The sequence below is a fragment of the Antechinus flavipes genome, chromosome 1 (genome assembly GCF_016432865.1).
Source record: "Antechinus flavipes isolate AdamAnt ecotype Samford, QLD, Australia chromosome 1, AdamAnt_v2, whole genome shotgun sequence".
Lineage (NCBI taxonomy): Eukaryota > Metazoa > Chordata > Mammalia > Dasyuromorphia > Dasyuridae > Antechinus > Antechinus flavipes.
In genome coordinates this window covers 48732786-48751122 of record NC_067398.1, presented here as the reverse complement: position 1 = coordinate 48751122, position 18337 = coordinate 48732786, and positions in this window count along the sequence as shown.

The following is an 18337-nucleotide window of genomic DNA, read 5'->3' as shown; positions in this document are numbered from 1 at the left end:
ATCCAACCGAGCCCAGCTCCTCCGGCACTTCCGCCTCCCTGCGGACGGAGGACTTCCGGTCTCTCTAGGCGCTTGGAAGACCAACTCAGTGGTCATGATTTGTGCCTGAGTCATCCTTCCCAATCCCCGTCCTCTCTTTTAGCACGTGGACTTTTGCGATGAGGCTGGTGTTCTGTTCTGGAGCTGGGGGGAACTACTGCTTTGTAATTCCTTCAGGGGCCCCGAGTTGGGCGTTTGAGTTTCCAGGAATCTTTGCTTTGTTCAAGCACGAGATACATAGTTTTTCGTTTGAAGGGATGGGGCTGCGGAATAGGGCAAGGCAGGAAGGAATTGAGGGGGGAGGGGAACAAAAGAACCTGCTAGTCGTTAACGTCAGAGGGAAAAGGTCCGTTATCAATTTCATTTTCCAGATGAAGAAACTGACTCCCTGTGAGGTGAGGGGACGTTCGAATTCAGGTCCTCTCGAGTTCACTTCACTGGAGCCGGCACAAGTGGGCTTTGGGACGGGCTTTGGGCGTGGGATTTTGCAATAAAAAATATCTGGGGAGGTTCATCTGGCTGCCCCCGTGTGTGTATCTTTGTATATAAATCGCCAACAGGAAATCACCACAAAAATATACACGGAAAACGATTTACTACAAGTAGAAATAGAAGAAAGTATCCCCTCCTAAATGGGATGGGAGGAGGAAAGGAGCCATCATAGTGGGGAAAGAACAATTCCCAAACGGGAGGAGGTCATGAATAAGTAAGATGGTAAAAGCAACTTTGTTTTTCCTTGGGAACTGCTAGACTAGAAAGATAAAATGGTGTGCTTGTCTTATATCAAGATATGTCTATCGATTCCGAGGGACACAGAGTTCATCTTGAGGAACAAATAGCAGCTGGGTAGTGGAGCTTCATTCTTGTCACACTCAGGGCCTCTTGCATACTTTGGGTCAGTGGAAAATAGGACAACTCAAAAAGACAAGTTTAGAAGATCTTTTAGCAACACACATGCAGGCACCCACAGGCACATATAAACACTTATGTATGTGTCTATTTCCCTTTGTATCTGGCCATCATGTTAGAGAGGCCACTGCTTGTGAATCAAGTTGGGTTTTGCAGATCTGAGGGTCAATCAGACCTGCTGGACTTGAGGATGAGAGATGGGCTCTGCTTATATTGTTTTCCAGACAGTGAAGGAGGTGATTGAGATCAACCTTTACCTGCTAGGATTCATGGCAAGAGGAGCAACTGATTTCCATTTCTGAGAACAAATGTGCATCTATAAGCTTCAAAATAAAGAACAAATCTCCATGGCTTCCACCTTTAAAGTCCTCTGCTAATAATGGTGTATAGTAGGATAAAGATAAGTAATTTTGGGGGAATCTGTAATGTTGGACAGAGTATTCAAGAAGGACTAGCACTTCAGGGTAACTGAGCCCTTTTCAGGGTTGTTTATACACTTTTGGTTTTTACGTAGCACTTAACTCTCATCTGTAGCTCCAGGAAGCTAAATCATGCATATTGATATGCCCCCACCCCAATAAAACTATCTCAATAGATCAGACTAAACTAGGTCAAGGGTACCTGACCATAAGCTTCAAAGCAATTGATGAGTTAGGGAGCATGTCTACCCCAAGCATGTGAAGACTTCCCTCCCATCAAAATGAGCAGATGAGAACAAATTGTTTCAATGGCCATGAAGTGATTGAAGCAGGTGCCAGGGAGCACTGACAGCTTGGTCAGACATTGAAGATGGTGAGAGTATTCACTGTATCCTGGGCCATTTCAAGTTTTCTTGAGTTTTGTCTTGTCAACTGAACGTCTGATGACTCTGGAAGAGAGAAAGAGGTTGAAGACTGTGCAATTCTGTCTCACTAAAATCCAATTTTTGTACAAGATATCAGCCATAATGTCAGTGATGTCATTGGTGCCTTTCAAAAATAAAGAGACCAACAATAACAAAAACATATTCATGAGCTGTCAATGGGTACCATGATTTGTGGTTGGGATAAATGAAGACTTGGGCTGTACTATGTGTACTATATCACTGGAGTTACTTTTTCTGTAACTTCTGGTTTTGTCAATGTTTTGGAGTTTATGGATCAGGGCTACTCGTTCTACTTAGAAGTAGATGACTATGATCTATCCCAGAGAACCATCTACTAAACCACCTATCAGGATGCCTACTTGGGAGGTATGGTCAACCTCTGCCACATGGGAGAGGACAGTCAGAACCCTGTTTTCAGCAAAAATGCAGCTGATCTGAATGACAAACAGGGCAGTCATCCTCTAAAGAAAGTTGAGGGAGGACAGCTAGGTGGTGCAATGGATAGAGCATCAGCCCTGAAGTCAGGAGGACTGAGTTCAAATATGGCCTCAGACACTTAACACTTCCTAGCTGTGGGACTCTGGACAAGTCACTTAACCCAATTGCCTCACTAAAAATTAAATTAAATTAAAAAAAAAAAAGAAAGTTGAGGAGATGGCTTTCTTGTTTAACACATGATATTTATATAAAATGTATGGATATAGTACTATACACACACACACACACACACACACTTACACACAAACATATACATATATACATATGCATTTACATACATATAGTTAAGGAGGTACAGTGAATAGAGTACTAGGTATTAGGAAGACTTAAGTTCAACTCCAGCCTCAGCTATGTGGCCCTAAGCAAGACATTTAATTTCTTTTTACCTCAGTTTGCTCATCTGAAAAATCACTTTAGTAGCTAAAAGATGGCTCCAGGTGGCTCCATGTTCCATCCTCATCAAAGGTGTAGCCCAGGGCTCAGTGTCAGACTTTCTTCTCTTCTCCATAGTCTTTTATTTTAGTAAATTCATCAGCTCCCATAGATTCAATTATCATCTTTATGCAGATGACTCAGATTTATGTGCTTAGCCACTGTTTCCGAAACCAAACTTACTAAACTTTCTCCTATAAACCTGCCCTTCCTTCAAACTTCCTTATATCTTTAAAGTCTTCATTATTCACTGTCATGTCTCACATTTCATCAGTTGCCAACTTTTCCAATTCCGTTTCCACAATATTTCAACTGTGTCTTTTCCCTGCTCCATCTTACATACAGTCTTACTGTAATGTAAATCTTACCACACTAGGAATTCTTGCCTGGACTATTTCAGTAATCTTTCAATTGATCTTTACATCATCTCTCTTTTATTTGATCCATCTTCCATATTGTTACCAATTTGATATTACTGAAGCACAGAAATGACTTTATCGCTCAACAAATTACTTCCCTAGTCATAGGGATTAGCAGCCTCCTATTACTAGCATGAAATGTTTCTGACATTTGATTCCCTTACAATCTGGATCTAATTTATTTTTTTGTGTAATTATCTTTCCCCCCAATTTATCTGACTTCTCTTCTATCATTTTAGGTTTCAGTTAAATTGGCCTTCTTGATACTTCTATATGACCTATTTCTCTTCTTTGCGTAAACTTTCCTCCATGTCTGGAATCCCCCCTTTCCTTCCTTCTCCCTCTTGGAATCCCTAATTTCCTTTAAGGCCCAACTCAGATGCCACCCCTTACAAAGATTTTCCCTGATTCCTCCCAGTTATTTCAGCTCCACACTACCCCCTAATTACTTTGCATTACTTATTTGTTTAACTAGAATTTAAGCTGTTTAAAAAATGCCACATGTCCTTGAGGATAGAGATAATTTCTTTTTTATCTTCTTATTCCCAGTATAGCACTTGCCTTGTACATAATAATTGCTTAATAAATATTCGCTGAATTAAAATAAGGCAGGAATTAATGCTGAATCCTTATTCTTTAGCTCTGTGGTGTCAGTAAAGTGAGAAGCAATTTCAAACAAACAAAAAGGTCGATCTTCTCTAGGAAATCCACTATAAGGCCTTTCATTTTTCAGGAGCCCCATGTCTCTTCTACTGGATAATATGCTCTTCTGAGTGCATTCTTTAAGGCCAACTTTTAAAGGAATATGTGTGTTCTTTCCTGTATTTGAGAAGGGCGAGGGGAGGAAATGAATCAATTCAAGCCAATGTCTTAAGATTTTACATAAGACTGAGATTTAGAAATCATGGGCTCCTCCTGGCAGAGAGCTTGCTGATATTGGTAAGATTGTTGCAGTGGAAATATCAGCCAGCTAGCCTGTTATTGTTGCTGGTGTTCAAGAACATACTGTATTCAAAGGAACATGGCATCCAGTGAAATTTGCAGAGATTGCAAACTTTTAAAACTATGAGACAATGTTTCACGGCATGGCCTCAAATGAATTGAGTTAGCTCATGTTTCTGTTACTGTCTCTTAAACAAGACGTGAAATTCCTTATGCAGGTTGAACTCTTGACAAAATGTAAATCTGCCTTATTCCAGGCATATCCATATAATTCAATATGAAGAGCAACTTGGATCTACTTGCCTCATACCTTCCCATCTACCCCGCCCTTTCACAGGTACCATGAATCATGGGATATAAAGGTCTTTGATTAAATTCCCATCAGAGGAGAAGAATAGTGTTAAGTGTTCATAGGCTAGGAGTCCTCAGGTTTTTCTGTTCAGGTAAAATAAAAAACAAAACAAACTTGGTTTATGTCTTATGGATTATTACCCTAAGTACATCAGAAGGAAAGAGGAAGAGTGTTTATTAAGCAGCTACTATATGCCAAACACTTAGTATTTTACAAATATTATTTCATTTGATCCTCAGAACAAGTCTGTGAAGTTGGTACTGTTATCCCCATTTTACAATTGAGGAAATAGAGGCAAGCAGAGGTTAATGACTTGTCTAAAGTCATGTAGCTAGTAAATTTCTGAGGCTGAATTTGAACTCAGGGCTTCCTGATTCCACTCCTAGTTCTCTATCCTCTATATAACTTAGCTGCCTTGTGAGAGCTAAGGATGTATGTTTTGTTTTGTTTTTCTATTTTGGAGGAAAACCTAGACATGAGTCAGATCTAAAGTTCTCTGGTTCAACTCTGGTTGTGGGTATGAACTAAAGAGATTATTGAATATAAATAACCCAAGGAGATCCTGGCATCACATTCTGAGTCTAGGATCAAGACATCTGCCTCCTTAGAGTCATTTTAGGGTGGAGTGTTGTTGTTTCTGCCCCTGTCAAATTCTCTCCCCCTTTCTAACTAAGCTATTTAGGTGTTTCTATATATAGAGCCCTGGCATGGGAGTTAGAGAAGCCTGAGTTCAAATCTTGCCTCTACCATTTACTAGCAATGTGATGCTGTGTATCCCTTTCAGTCTTCATTTCTTCATCTGTAAAATAATGTAGGGCCACCTGCTATCTCAAATTTATGATATTATGGATTCCTATGGTAGAATCATAGATTTAAAAGGAACTTCAGAGATGGTCAAATCCAACTTTTATCTAAATAAGGAGTTGTTCAGAGTCTGTTTGAAGACCAGTGAGGGAGAAAACTATAACTTCCTAAGGCATTTTAGAGGACTTAAATTTTCTCAAGATAAATTTGCCCCTTTAAACTTCTGCCCACTACTCCATATTCTAACCTCCTAATCCAAGCAAAACAAGACCAAACCGTCCTTCCTTCCCAGGATAGTCACATCCCCACCCTTTCTTCTCTTTTTTGTAACAAACCTCCACACTGCTCCTTAGTTCTTGTAAATTACCAGACAATCCCGGTTTTTTTCCTTGGTATTCTCTTCATATGTCAGTTTGGTATTCAAAACTCTTCACAATATGTTGCCCATCTGCCTTTGGTTCTTCCCTCCCACCTCCCTCATGTATGTACTCTTCTACTCAGAAATCTGGCCTCTTTGCTGTTGTTTAAGCAAGATACTCCATTTCCCAATTCCATTTTCATTGGCTATCATCCATGCCTAGATTTCTTTCCCTCCTTATCTCTGTTTTCTGGCTTCTCTTATCCTTTTTCTAGTTCTTGTTCCTGTACAAGCACTAATTGCACTAAATACATTGGGGTATATATTTCAGCCAATGAAAAATGCATCCACAGCAATGAAGAAAGAATACAAAAAATGAGACTCTCTCATCTCTCAAACTCTCTCATCCATAACTGGCTAGAAAGAAATTCAAATTGGGATTGCTTTTTTTGGCAACCCTCTGATATTTTGGTGAGTCTCTTTTTTCCATGCACTCTGTCAACCACACCCTGTGGTTTAAACAATCATAATTTGAAGCTACTGAAGAAACAATTCTCTTCCTGATAGACCTGCAATGTCCACATAATTCACTGACTTTCAGTATATGAACTGATAATAGGTAATATTGAAGATAAAAAATATTAATATTGCACTCTGTTTTTAAAGGACTCAAGTATTCCATTACTTTACCATTATCCAATCCATTTGTAGCTTAGAAAGATGTTAAATTTGGCAAAATCCTCCAAGAACTCTAACATAAACTTTCTGTTTCAAAATAAAATACTTATAGAAAATGACAATTTAGGGGAAGTCACCTAGCTTAACTCTCCCAACATTTTTCTCCAAACAATTTTAAAATAATGCCTCAAATCAAATTTTGGAATGGTAGAACCCAGAAAAAGTCAAGGTGAGACAATTTTCCAGCCTAAGAAAACTTAAGGTGTTTGGGGCACGGGGGAGGCCTGTCTAGAATTCAAACATACTGTGACAGCAACACCAGCCACAGTATCTGAATTAGCAACAGTTTGAGGAGCTTTTAGCCTAAAGACGGAAATAGGGTCATACAATTGTCAGAAAGAAATTACAAGGGATCTTTTATTGGTACTAGATATTGTTGATACTAATAACTCTATTGCCCTTACACAATTCTGAATCACAGCTCTAGTGTATAGAGGAGTATGGTCACAAGGGAGCATGGGTCCTGGTTATAGTTTTAAGGCAAATAGAAACACTAGTGGCATCAGGGAATCAGTAGTCCTTTCTGAGCATAGGTTAGGAAAGCAGTACCCATAGCACACTACCTTATAAGCACCTAAAAAAACTTTCAGAGCTCCAGGGCAAGTTCTGAAAACAGCAGTGTGAAAAAGCCTACAGCTTGGGACAGCACTTCCCTAGTCATAGGTGAGTAGAGTGCAACTTTAACATAAAAGTCAAAATACAGAAAAAAGCTAGAAAAATAAGCAAACAAAAAATTGACCTGGAAATATATCTAGAAGAATATTGGATTATTGCTATCTAGGGGATAGAGGAGATGGGGAAGGAAGGAGAAAAGTATGGAACATAAGGTTTTGCAAAGGTAAATGTTGAAATCTATATTGGCATGTATTTTGAAAAATAAAAAAACAGGGCAGCTAAGTGGCTCAGTGGATAGAGCACCAGCCCTAAAGCCAAGAGGACCTGAGTTCAAATTTGGTCTCAGACTCTTAACATTTCCTAGCTGTATGACCCTGGGCAAGTCACTTAACCCCAATTGCCTCAGCAAAATAAATAAAAAAACAAACTTTGTTATTTCTTTAAAGAAAAAATACTGGGAAAAAAATTTGAATATAAAAAGTTATGATGGTGACAGGAAAGACCAGGACATAAACTTAGGAAAGCCTCAAAGAAAAATGCTAATTGGAAACAAACCTAACAAGAATTCCTGGAAGAAGTGAAGAAAGAGATAAAAGTGGAGAGAAAAAATAGGGGGAAATTAAGAATGAGGCAAAAAAATATGAAAAGAGAATTAACAGTTTGGTAAAAGAGGTACAAAAATTCACTGAAAAGAACTACTTAAAAAGTAGAATTGGCTAAATGAAGAAAGAAGTACAAAAGCTCATTGAAGAAAATATTATTCCTTAAAAATTTGTTTTGGGCAAGTAAAACACCAAGATACACCAAAACTTGCTTGTGATAAACCAAGATCCATGATGCAACAAGAAAAATAAAACAAAGTCAAAACAATGAAAAAAAAAAAAGAAAATGTGAAATATCTCAATGGAAAAACAATTGATCTGGAAAATAGATTGAGAAGAGATAATTTGAGAATTATTTGTTACCTAAAACTCATGATCAAAGAAAAAAGTTTAGATATTACAATCAAGGAATTACCAAGGAATACTTTCCTGATACGTTATATACAGAGAACAAAATAGAAATTGAAAGAATCTTTCAATCATTTCCTGAAAGAGATCCCAAAATGAAAACTCTCCATAATATTATAGCCAAAATCCAGAGCTCCCAGGTCAAAGATAAAATATTGCAAACAGTCAGAAAGAAATAATTCAAATACTGTGGAGCCATAGTCAGCATCACATACGATTTGGAGGCTTCCACACTATCGAGTGAAGTGCTTAGAATATGGTATTCCAGAAGAAAAAGGAGCTAGGATTACAACCAAGAATAACCTACCTTAAAAAACTAAGTGTAATCTTTCAGGTTCGAAGATGGATTTTCAAGGAAATAGATGACTTTCAAACATTCCTGAAGAAAAGACCAGGGGTGAATAGAAAATATGACATTTAAACACAAGATTCAAGAGCAGTTCTTTTTATAGTGGAAAAGAGTTGGAATTCAAGGGGATGTTTATCAATTGAGGAAGAAGGTTTGGTGTATGATTGTGATGGAGTACCATATAATAAAAAAAAAAAAATTTCCCCCAGAACATGTAGCAAGACATATATGAACTGACATAAAGTGAAATGAGAATGATGAGGTCCTGAATGATGTTTTGGACCAAGAAAAACTAAAGAATTGATTCCTGAAACAAATAGGCAGAAGGTTCTGATAGAGATCAGTTTAGCTTCATGGTCCCTCCCTTTAGGGAGGTGGTCCTATCTGTAATACAAGTTATGTCAAACTTAAGAGATCCACCCTCTGTAGAAATCCCAGTCATGTTGCTGAGGTTAAATTTTCCCTATAAAATCTATTTGTGGGCCATCCCATGATTGCAACTTTGGGTCAGCATTCTGTCTTGCTGTGTCTTTCTCTTTCTCCTTCCCATGCCATGTGGTATCTCCCCTAATTCCACTATGCTTTTCAACCCCACTTCTCCTTATAGCTAACTAACTCTTTTAGGATGTTAAATCCCTTTAAGAATTTAGTCTGCCAGATAAGGGCATACTCCAACCTCATGGGGTTTTTTATTACCTTTCTACAGGATAATAGTGAGTTCCACTTGTCTTTCATATACTCTCTTACTCTATTTCATATTTGTCATTCCTGTTGTCTGTTGTATCCATTCATTTTGCCTATAACCTATTCCCCTAAATAAATCTGCCTTTTGCTAAAGACAATGGCTATTGTGAATTTTTCACATGACTGAAGCTCAACTTTTGGTGCCAAACCCCACACCATAGATCACATCAAGAAGAATAGGGAAATCACCATGCACAGGAACAGCACTCTTATGATGATAATCAACTGTGAAAGATTTAGCTGCCCTGATGGATTCAGTGATTCAAGAAAATTCGATTAAAAAAATAATAAGTGCTATACACCTCCAGGGAAAGAACTAATAAACTGTAGTATTATTGTAGTGCAAACTGTAGTATTATTTTTTTACTTTATCTTTTTCCTTGCTTTGATAAAAAATGACTCATGTGCAAATATCTTTTGCATGGTTTCATATGTATAATTGATATTATGTTTCTTGCCTTTTCAGTGGGTTAGGGAGGAGGTAGGAAGGAGAGAGAATTTGGAACTAAAAATTTAAAATGAAAAGAATGTTAAGTAAATAAATAATAATAATGTTAAAAATATTTATAGAAATCTTGAAAGAAGAAAAATACAATATGTAAAACTACTGTTTGATTTACAAGTCCAGAATAGTTCAGAACTAAGCCACAACTATCTCATTCCCTTCTGGACCACTCCAGAAGCAAACAAAAGAATCTCCTCCCTTCCATAGCTAGCTTAATAATTTCTCTATAGAGAAAGGTGAATGTTTGATAATTAGCTCCTGTTGGGTGGGGAAGCAATGATGCAAACAAAACAGAATAATTCATTGTAGAAGATATCTAAATAATCACTCTTAATCTGTTTCTCTAAGAAAAGTCTTTTTTGTATTCCATCTATTACCCATCTTTCCAATAGGATTTTCCAAGCACTTTAGAAAAGAATTCCAAGAAAAATAGATATCAATAGGTTTTAAAATATGCTTCCACATTAGCATTTGAATGTCTAAATCAAAGGGTATGGATATTTTAGCCACTGTATTTGCATAGTTGATTCTAAATCACTTTCTAAAATTTTAGGGTGTTAAATCCCTTTAAGAATTTAGTCTGCCAGATAAGGGCAGACTTGTCTACCAACTTGTCTATGAACAATGTATTAGTGTGTCTATATTTCTATAATCTCTTCATCAGTGATCATTCTAATTATTCATCATCTTTTCCGATTTGCTGGAAGTGAAGTAAAACCTAAGGATGGGAATTTTTTTTTAATATTTAGAATTTTTCTTAATATTGTGTTTTAGAGTGTTCTTTTTTATGTTTGTTAGTTTACAATTCTTTTGAGACCTGCTTTTTCATATCCTCTGACCACTTATCTATTGGGAAGTGGATTTTATTCTTTTATTTCTGTTCTCATTGTTAATATATCATGTATAATTTACTCTTATCAGAGAAATTTGATACAAAGATTTATTTTTCCCATGATCATATCACTAGGAACTGAAAAAACTTTTTAGAAAATCTGATACTCATTTCTATGAAAAACTCTAGAAATTAGAGGAATGACGGAACCACTCCTTAATATAGTGAAGAGTATTTATCTAAACTGAATAGCAAACATATAATGTAAAGAAATTTAGAAATTTTCCCCATAAAAAAGTAATAAAGCAAAGATGTCCATTACCACTGGCACTGATGAGGTTCTGAGTAGATGGGGTAACGAGAGAAAGCCTGAAGCACTGATTAAGATTGTAATGCTCCTTGAAGCAGTCAGGGAAGAGCTCTGATGGGAATCAGCTCAGCCTTATAGTCTCACCCCTGTGGAAGACTTGAGAAACCCCATCTTACTGTATCCAATCAGAAAGCCAAGTTATGATATCAACCCCCCACCCCAAGTTAAATTTCCTTTATAAATCTGCTCATAGACTATATCTTATTTATTGAATTCTTTTGAGGTTAGCCCACCTTGGCATTCTGCCTCACCTCCTCTCCCATGTCTCTAGTGTCTTTCTCCTTCTTATAGCTAACTCTTTTAGGGTGCTAAACTCTTCTATGGATTTAGCCTGCCAATCAGTGGCATTCTCCCACAATGTGGCATATTCCCTTTCTCCTGGTTAATTATGAGTTGTACTAGGGAACTTGTCTTTTTTCTTGTTGTAAAACCCCTCTTCTTGTTAACTGTATGCTCTCTAAAATCTATTTCATATTAACCACTCCTGGTGTCTATTTTTACCTCTTCATTTTGTCCATAACTTCTTCTCATAAATAAAGGTAAATCTTTTGGTAAAGATAATGCCATTGTGGATTCTTCACATATCCCTTGCACTGTGTATCTCATATTTTGAACTAGGGATTGCTATCTGAACTCCATCACTTAGTGCTCAACCTCATCAATAATATTTAATATAGTACTAAAAAAGCTAATTGTAGTGATAATGCAAGACAAAGAAATTGAGGGAGTAAGCAAAAACAAAGAGAAAATTATCATATTTTGCAGATGATAGGATGTACCTGGAGAACCTTAGTGAACTAATAACTAAAGTTATCCCTTCGGCAAAGTTACAGAATGTAAGACAAATCCACAAAATAAAAAAATTCTTACATGTAACCAACAAACCTAACAAGATAAACTAGAAAGAAAAACAACATTCAAAATAACTATAGAAGTCATAAAATACTTGGAAATATATCTACCAAGATTCATCATGACACCATATAAATTTAATTATTAAACACTCTATAGAAATAAAACAGACCTAATTAATTGGAGATTCATTGTTCATAGGTAGGTCAAATAAATAAAATAAAATGATTATAATATCTGTAATTTACTTAATCAGTGCTATACCAAACTCCCCAAAATATTTTAGATAGTTAGAAAAATAAAATAAAATTCATATAGAAGAACAAGTAAAAAAAATCTCAATGGTAAAAATAATGAGAAGGAAGGAGATCTATCAGTATCAGGTTTCCAACTGTACTGCAAAGCAGTAATAGTTAAAAATGATTTAGTACTGGTTAAAAAAGAAAGAGGTCTGTCATGGATCTATATACAGAAGAAAATAATTACAGCAGCATATTGTTAAATAAACACAAATATCCTAGTTACTGGGGGAAGGACTTACTATTTAATAAAAAGCTGCTGGGAAAACTGGACAGCAGTCTAGTAGCAATTAGGTTTAGATCAATATTTCACACAATATATCAAGATAAGCTCCAAATGGATCCCAGACCTAATTAGATATAAAATATCATATCAAAAACAAAAAAGAGGGATAATGAAGAAATTACCATTTGAATTTATGGATAAGGGAAAAATTCGTAATTCAACAAGTTATAGAGAAGATCACAATTTTTATTATATAAAATTTAAACAATTTTGCACAAACAAATCTAATGTAGTAAAAACTAAAAGAGAAACAAAATAACTTAGGAGAAATCTTTGCAATAAGTTTTTTCTGATAAAGATCTCATTTCCAAGCAATAAAAAGAACTGAGTCAAATTTATAAAATTAAGAGTCATTCTCTAATAGATAAATTGTAATAAGATATGGACTATGAGGTTTTAAAAGAAGTAATTCAAGCTATCATGAGAGGAAAAACTAATCCACTAGCAATTAAAGAAATGCAAATTAAAACAACTTTGAGATTCTGCCTATCAAAGCATAAGTTTTGTTTTTGTTTTTGTTTTTTCAGTGTAGGAAATGAAAGATGATGGTTGTGGGGAAAAGGCATTCTAATGCACTATGGGTGGAGGGTGAAATTGGTCCCGATATTCTAGAAAGCAATTTGGAACTATGCCTAGAAAGTAGCTGAATTACATATTCTTTGATTCAGATATATTACTACTAGGCCAATATCCTAAAAGAAATTAAAGGAAATAGCAAACATTGCATGTGTATTTAGCAAGAATTATCCCCTACATGTAGCATTCAGGTGTTGTGTGTCTCAAAGGGAAGCAGAATAAACATCTCTAGACTCTTCTTTCTCTATCTTTCTCTTAGGGATGTTTATTTATTTTTTTAAAAAGCTTTTTATTCTCAAAACATATGCACAGATAATTTTTCAACACTGATACTGAATAGCCTTGTGTTTCAGATTTTCCCCTTTTTCACTCCACGCCCTCTCCTAGATGGCAACAATCCAATACATGTTATAAATGTTAAAATATATGTTAAATCCAATGTATGTAAATATAGTTATACAATTATTTTGCTGCATGAGAAAAATCAGGTCAAAAAGGAAAGAAAATGAGTAAGAAAACAAAATGCAAGTGAACAACAACAAAAGGAGTGAGAATGTTATGTTGTAGGGATACTTTGTTTTTTGCCAGGAGAAGCAAGGGTCTAGGGACAAACGTGTGGCCACTCTGCTCTGCATGCCTCAGAGAGAGAGGATCCTAGACTCAAATTATACTGATCTGCTCTCTTAAATATTATTAGTTTTGGGAATATAGTTTTCAGGCTCAAGCTGAACTTCTGATGACAATTTCTTAATAAGGAAGGTCAATGATAAGTTTTGTATCCAAAGTCTGAATCCCTCGCCATCAAAAACCAGTTGCATAATAAATCCACATAGAAATTAGCAATGGGGGCAGCTAGGTGGCGCAGTGGATAGAGCACCAGCCCTGAAGTCAGGAGGACCTGAGTTCAAATGTGACCTCAGACATTTAACACTTAACACTTCCTAGATGTGTGACCCTGGCAAATCACTTAATCCCAATTGCCTCAACAAAAAACAAACAAACAAAAAAACAACAACAAAAAAAGAAACCATAAAAAAAGACATTAACAATGAAACACATTTTACTAAGTCAACAGAAAAAAAATCAGAGAAAGTACATGTAGAAGAATGACAAATACAGACAACACAGAGCAAAGAAGCTCTTCTACTGTGTAAGGTAATGTAATTCAACCAGAAGAAACTTTTATACCTCACCAAAGGGGAAGTTCCCGCAAAATTTCTAGTGAAATAATCTCAGAATAGGGATATGATGAGAAACCTTAGCTCCTCTTATATCAGCTTCATCCTAGAATCTTTTCCTTTTGTCAATTTGAAATGGGGTTGACATCATGCATCTTTTCTCCCAAACCTGGAACTGAGAAGTTCTGGAAACCCAGATATTGAAAAAAATTGATAAGGCCTAAGAGATTTAAGAGATGGCCCTCTTCTCTTGTCAACTCTGCCCTATGCAGTCATGGGACATTGCTTTCTATCAATAAGGAGATAATCCCATGTCAGTGGGCTCTGGGACTCAGATTACATGTGTAAAAATATATAAGCTCCTTAAATTTTTTTATGGTAGACTTTTATCAAAAGATATTTAATGCAAAGTTTTTCCTATCTTCACCCCCAAAGTTGATGCTTTTGCTTATTTTAACTGCATTGGTTGTTGTTGTTTTGTTTTGTTTTCCCCCCATGCTGAAGCATTTTCATTGTAGGTAATAAGGATATTGATTTTGTCTTTTGTGGGTATCTTTATCTTTTTTTTTTTTTTTTTTTTTAAGAAATCATGCTCTTCATTCAAAATTACTAAAACTATATACAATATTTGGGGAAATCAATCTATCAGAGCACACAAAATATTTGTATAGATTTAATTACAACATGTTCCTTAAAGAAATAAGGAACACCAAGAGATCATTGTACATGGCAACAGCAACATTATATGACGATCAATTCTGAGGGATGTGACTCTTTCCAACAATGAGATGACTGGGGCCAGTTTCAATGATTTTGTGATGAAGAGAGCTATCTACATACCCAGAAAGAGGACTATGGGAACTGAGAGTAGATCATGGCATTCTCACTCTTTTTGTTGTTGTTCGCCTGCATTTTGTTTTCTTACTCATTTTCTTTCCTTTTTGATCTGATTTTTCTTAAGCAGCAAGATAATTGTATAAATATGTTTACATATATTGGATTTAACATATATTTTAACATGTATAACATTATATTGGATTGCTTACTGTCTTGGGGGGAGGTGGGGGAAAGGAGAAGAAAATTTGGAATACTAGGCTATGCAAGAGTCAGTGTTGAAAAATTATCTGTCCATATGTTTTGAAAATAAAAAGTTTTAATAAAAAATAAGGAATAACTTAAATAGCTGGAATGCTCTGCAAATGTGATAAAAATGATAATATTGCCTAAATTAACTTACTGGTATATCAAACTATCAAAGACATACCTTGTAAAATTCAACAACAAAAAGAAAAATGACAATTCACTTGGAGAAACAAAAGATCAAGAATATTAAGAGAAATAAATTTTAAAAGGACATGAAGGGGAAATAGCACTTCTAGACCTTAACTATATTATAAAACTGTAACCATTGATAGCATTTAGCATTGGTAAAAATTTATAGAGGCAGATAATAATAGACTAAATAAGGAAAAAACAGAAACAATGGAACTCAAAAGCCAATATCCACAAATGCAAAATCATAAATTACTTGGGAAAGGATTACTTATTTGATTAAAAATTGCTGGGAAAACTGGAAAACAGCCTGGCAGAAACTAGGCTTAGACCATTGTAATGGGCTGAGGCTTGAGTTGATGCACTGAGGTCCCAAGCACATGAGACTAAATAGTAATTGGACCATACTCTATTAATATATAATCTTGGAGAAAGAATGGCCCCCACCCACTCTTTGTGCAAGTCCTGATGTGTTGTATAGGAAATGACGATTTTGGTGGGTGGAGGCAAGGGAGTGGAAAAGGAAGGGAAAGGAGAGACTTTTGGGATTGCCATTGCCACGGTTGGCTCAGCTCACATCTCTCTCTGTTAGCTGATTTCCTGTCGCAGCTGCCCATATTGCTATCGCAATCTTTCTTGCCTATATTTGCTATCGCAATCTTTATTCACCTCTTCACTTGAATAAAGACTGAAGATTTTTCCCTTAACCTGAGTTCCTGACTCCGGCTGATTTTAAATACGCGATCATTACAGACCATAACCTTATAACATATTTTGCAAAATTCAAAATGAATTCATGATTTTAATATTAAAGAGCCTAACATTAAAAAATTAGCAAAGAAGCAGGGTATATCTCTTTCACAACTATGGTTAGGAAGTATTTTGCTAGCCAAACAAGGTATATATAGACACAATTACAAAAATAAAATAGGTAATCTTTTTTACAACAAATGAAAACAAAAGTTGTTCAAGCAAAATTAATGCATTTAGGAAAAGAAAGGAGATGATCAGATGGAAGAAAATCTTTGTTTCAAATTTCTCTGATAAGGGTTTGGTATCTAAGATACACAGACAGCTAACTAACATGTGTATGCCTGTGTATATATGCAAATCATTTCTTAATACAGAAGTGATCAAAAGATATGAACAAATAACTCTCAAAAGAGAAATTAGAAACTATTAGCAGCCATATGAAAGAATGATCCAAATAATTATTAATAAAATAAATACAAATATAACAACCCGAAAGTTTAATTCACAGCCAATAAATTGGTTCAGATAACAAAAGATAGAAACCATAAATGTTAGAGGGAAACTGTAAATGCCAAAGAAGATAGGCACATTAGTGCATTGTTGGTGGACTTTGCAGCAAGATAATTGTATAAATATGTTTACATCTATTGGATTTAACATATATTTTAACATGTATAACATTATATTGGATTGTTTGCTTTTTGACTTAGAGATTCTTACTACCTAGCATATGACCCAAAGAGATCATTGATAAGAAGAAAATTCCCACATGTACCAAAATATTTATTGCTACTTTTTTTATATAGCAAAGAACTGAAAACAAAATAAATCTCTACAAACAATGAATTGTAGTACTTTAGTGTAATGGAATATCACTGTGGTGTAACAAAATAATGAAGATGACTACCAAGGAGCATGAAAAGAGTCAGGTGAATTGATGGAAAACAAATAGAACAAAGAAAACAATATACACAATGATTACATAGAAAATGAAGGTAAAGAAAAATCATTATAGAACATTGAAAACTGAATGTTCAAATATTAGAAAGAAAAAAAATGGCCCCAAAGAAATATGAAAAGAAGCTGCCATCTCATTGCTTTGCACATGTGGGAGGCCCCAAAGTGTGAAACATTGAACATATTTTCAGAATTTTCCTTTTTTGGGGGGGGGGGCGGTTGCTAGGGGTTTTCCTCTTCTTTCTTTTAAAAATATTCTTGTTATGTGGTTATGATCCTATGATAAAAGAGACGAGAAGGAATATTGGGAGAAATTTTAATGAATTAAAATAAAAATATATCAACAAAATTTATTTTTAAAAAACACATTAAAAAATCTTCCTCCAGTCAGAATTATGACAGATGCCTTTTCTTTCTTTCTTTCTTTTTTATACTGTAATTGTTTTATATTTTGGTCAAATATCTATTTAGAGTTTAGTGTAACATATAGTGTAATCTACTGATTTAAATTTAATTCCTGCCAAATAGCTTTTCGGTTTTCCCTGCAGTTTATATCAAATAGGAAGTCCTTTCCCTAATGATTTATGTTCATGAAAAGGAGTAGATGCTCATCAGTTAGGGAATGGCTGAGCAAGCTGTAATACATGAAGGAAATGGAATATTACTGTTTTATAAAAAAATGATGAACAAGCTGATTATAGAAAGACCTAAAAAGATTTACATGAACTGATTGATGCTGAGCAAAATGAGCAGAACCAGGAATACATCACATGCAATAACAGTAAGAATGTGTGATGATCAAATGAAAAGGCTTAGTCCTTCTTAATGTTTCAGTGATTCAACAGCAATCCCAATAGAAACATGCCATCTGCATCCAGAAAAAGATCTAAGGAGACTGAATATAAATCAACACATGCTATGTTCACTTCTTTTTTCTGTTTTTAAATCTCTCCCATTGTTTTTCTCTTTTGCTCTGATTTTTCTCTCCCAACATGATTCATAAAGCAATGTGTATTAAAAATAAACTTGCAAAAATTCTATGTTCATGATTTTATCAAATTCTGAGATAATGTTTTCAATTGCTTCTGGTTTTTATTTGTCTTATCAGATCAGGAGCTTTCCTATTTTCTTTATACTTTTTAAAAAATCTCAGATATTTTTCACAAGTACTATCCATAATTTTCTTATTTTTTATTTGTGAAATTAAGTTTTTAATTTATATGAAGATATTTACATTTTTTCCTATTAAATTTCATCTTATGGAAATTGAACCAGTGTTTTAGATTATTGAGATATTTTTAGATCCTAACATGAAGCATGTTAGCTTTCCCGCCCACCTTTGAGTCATCTGTATATTTGACAAGTATATCATCTATGACTTCA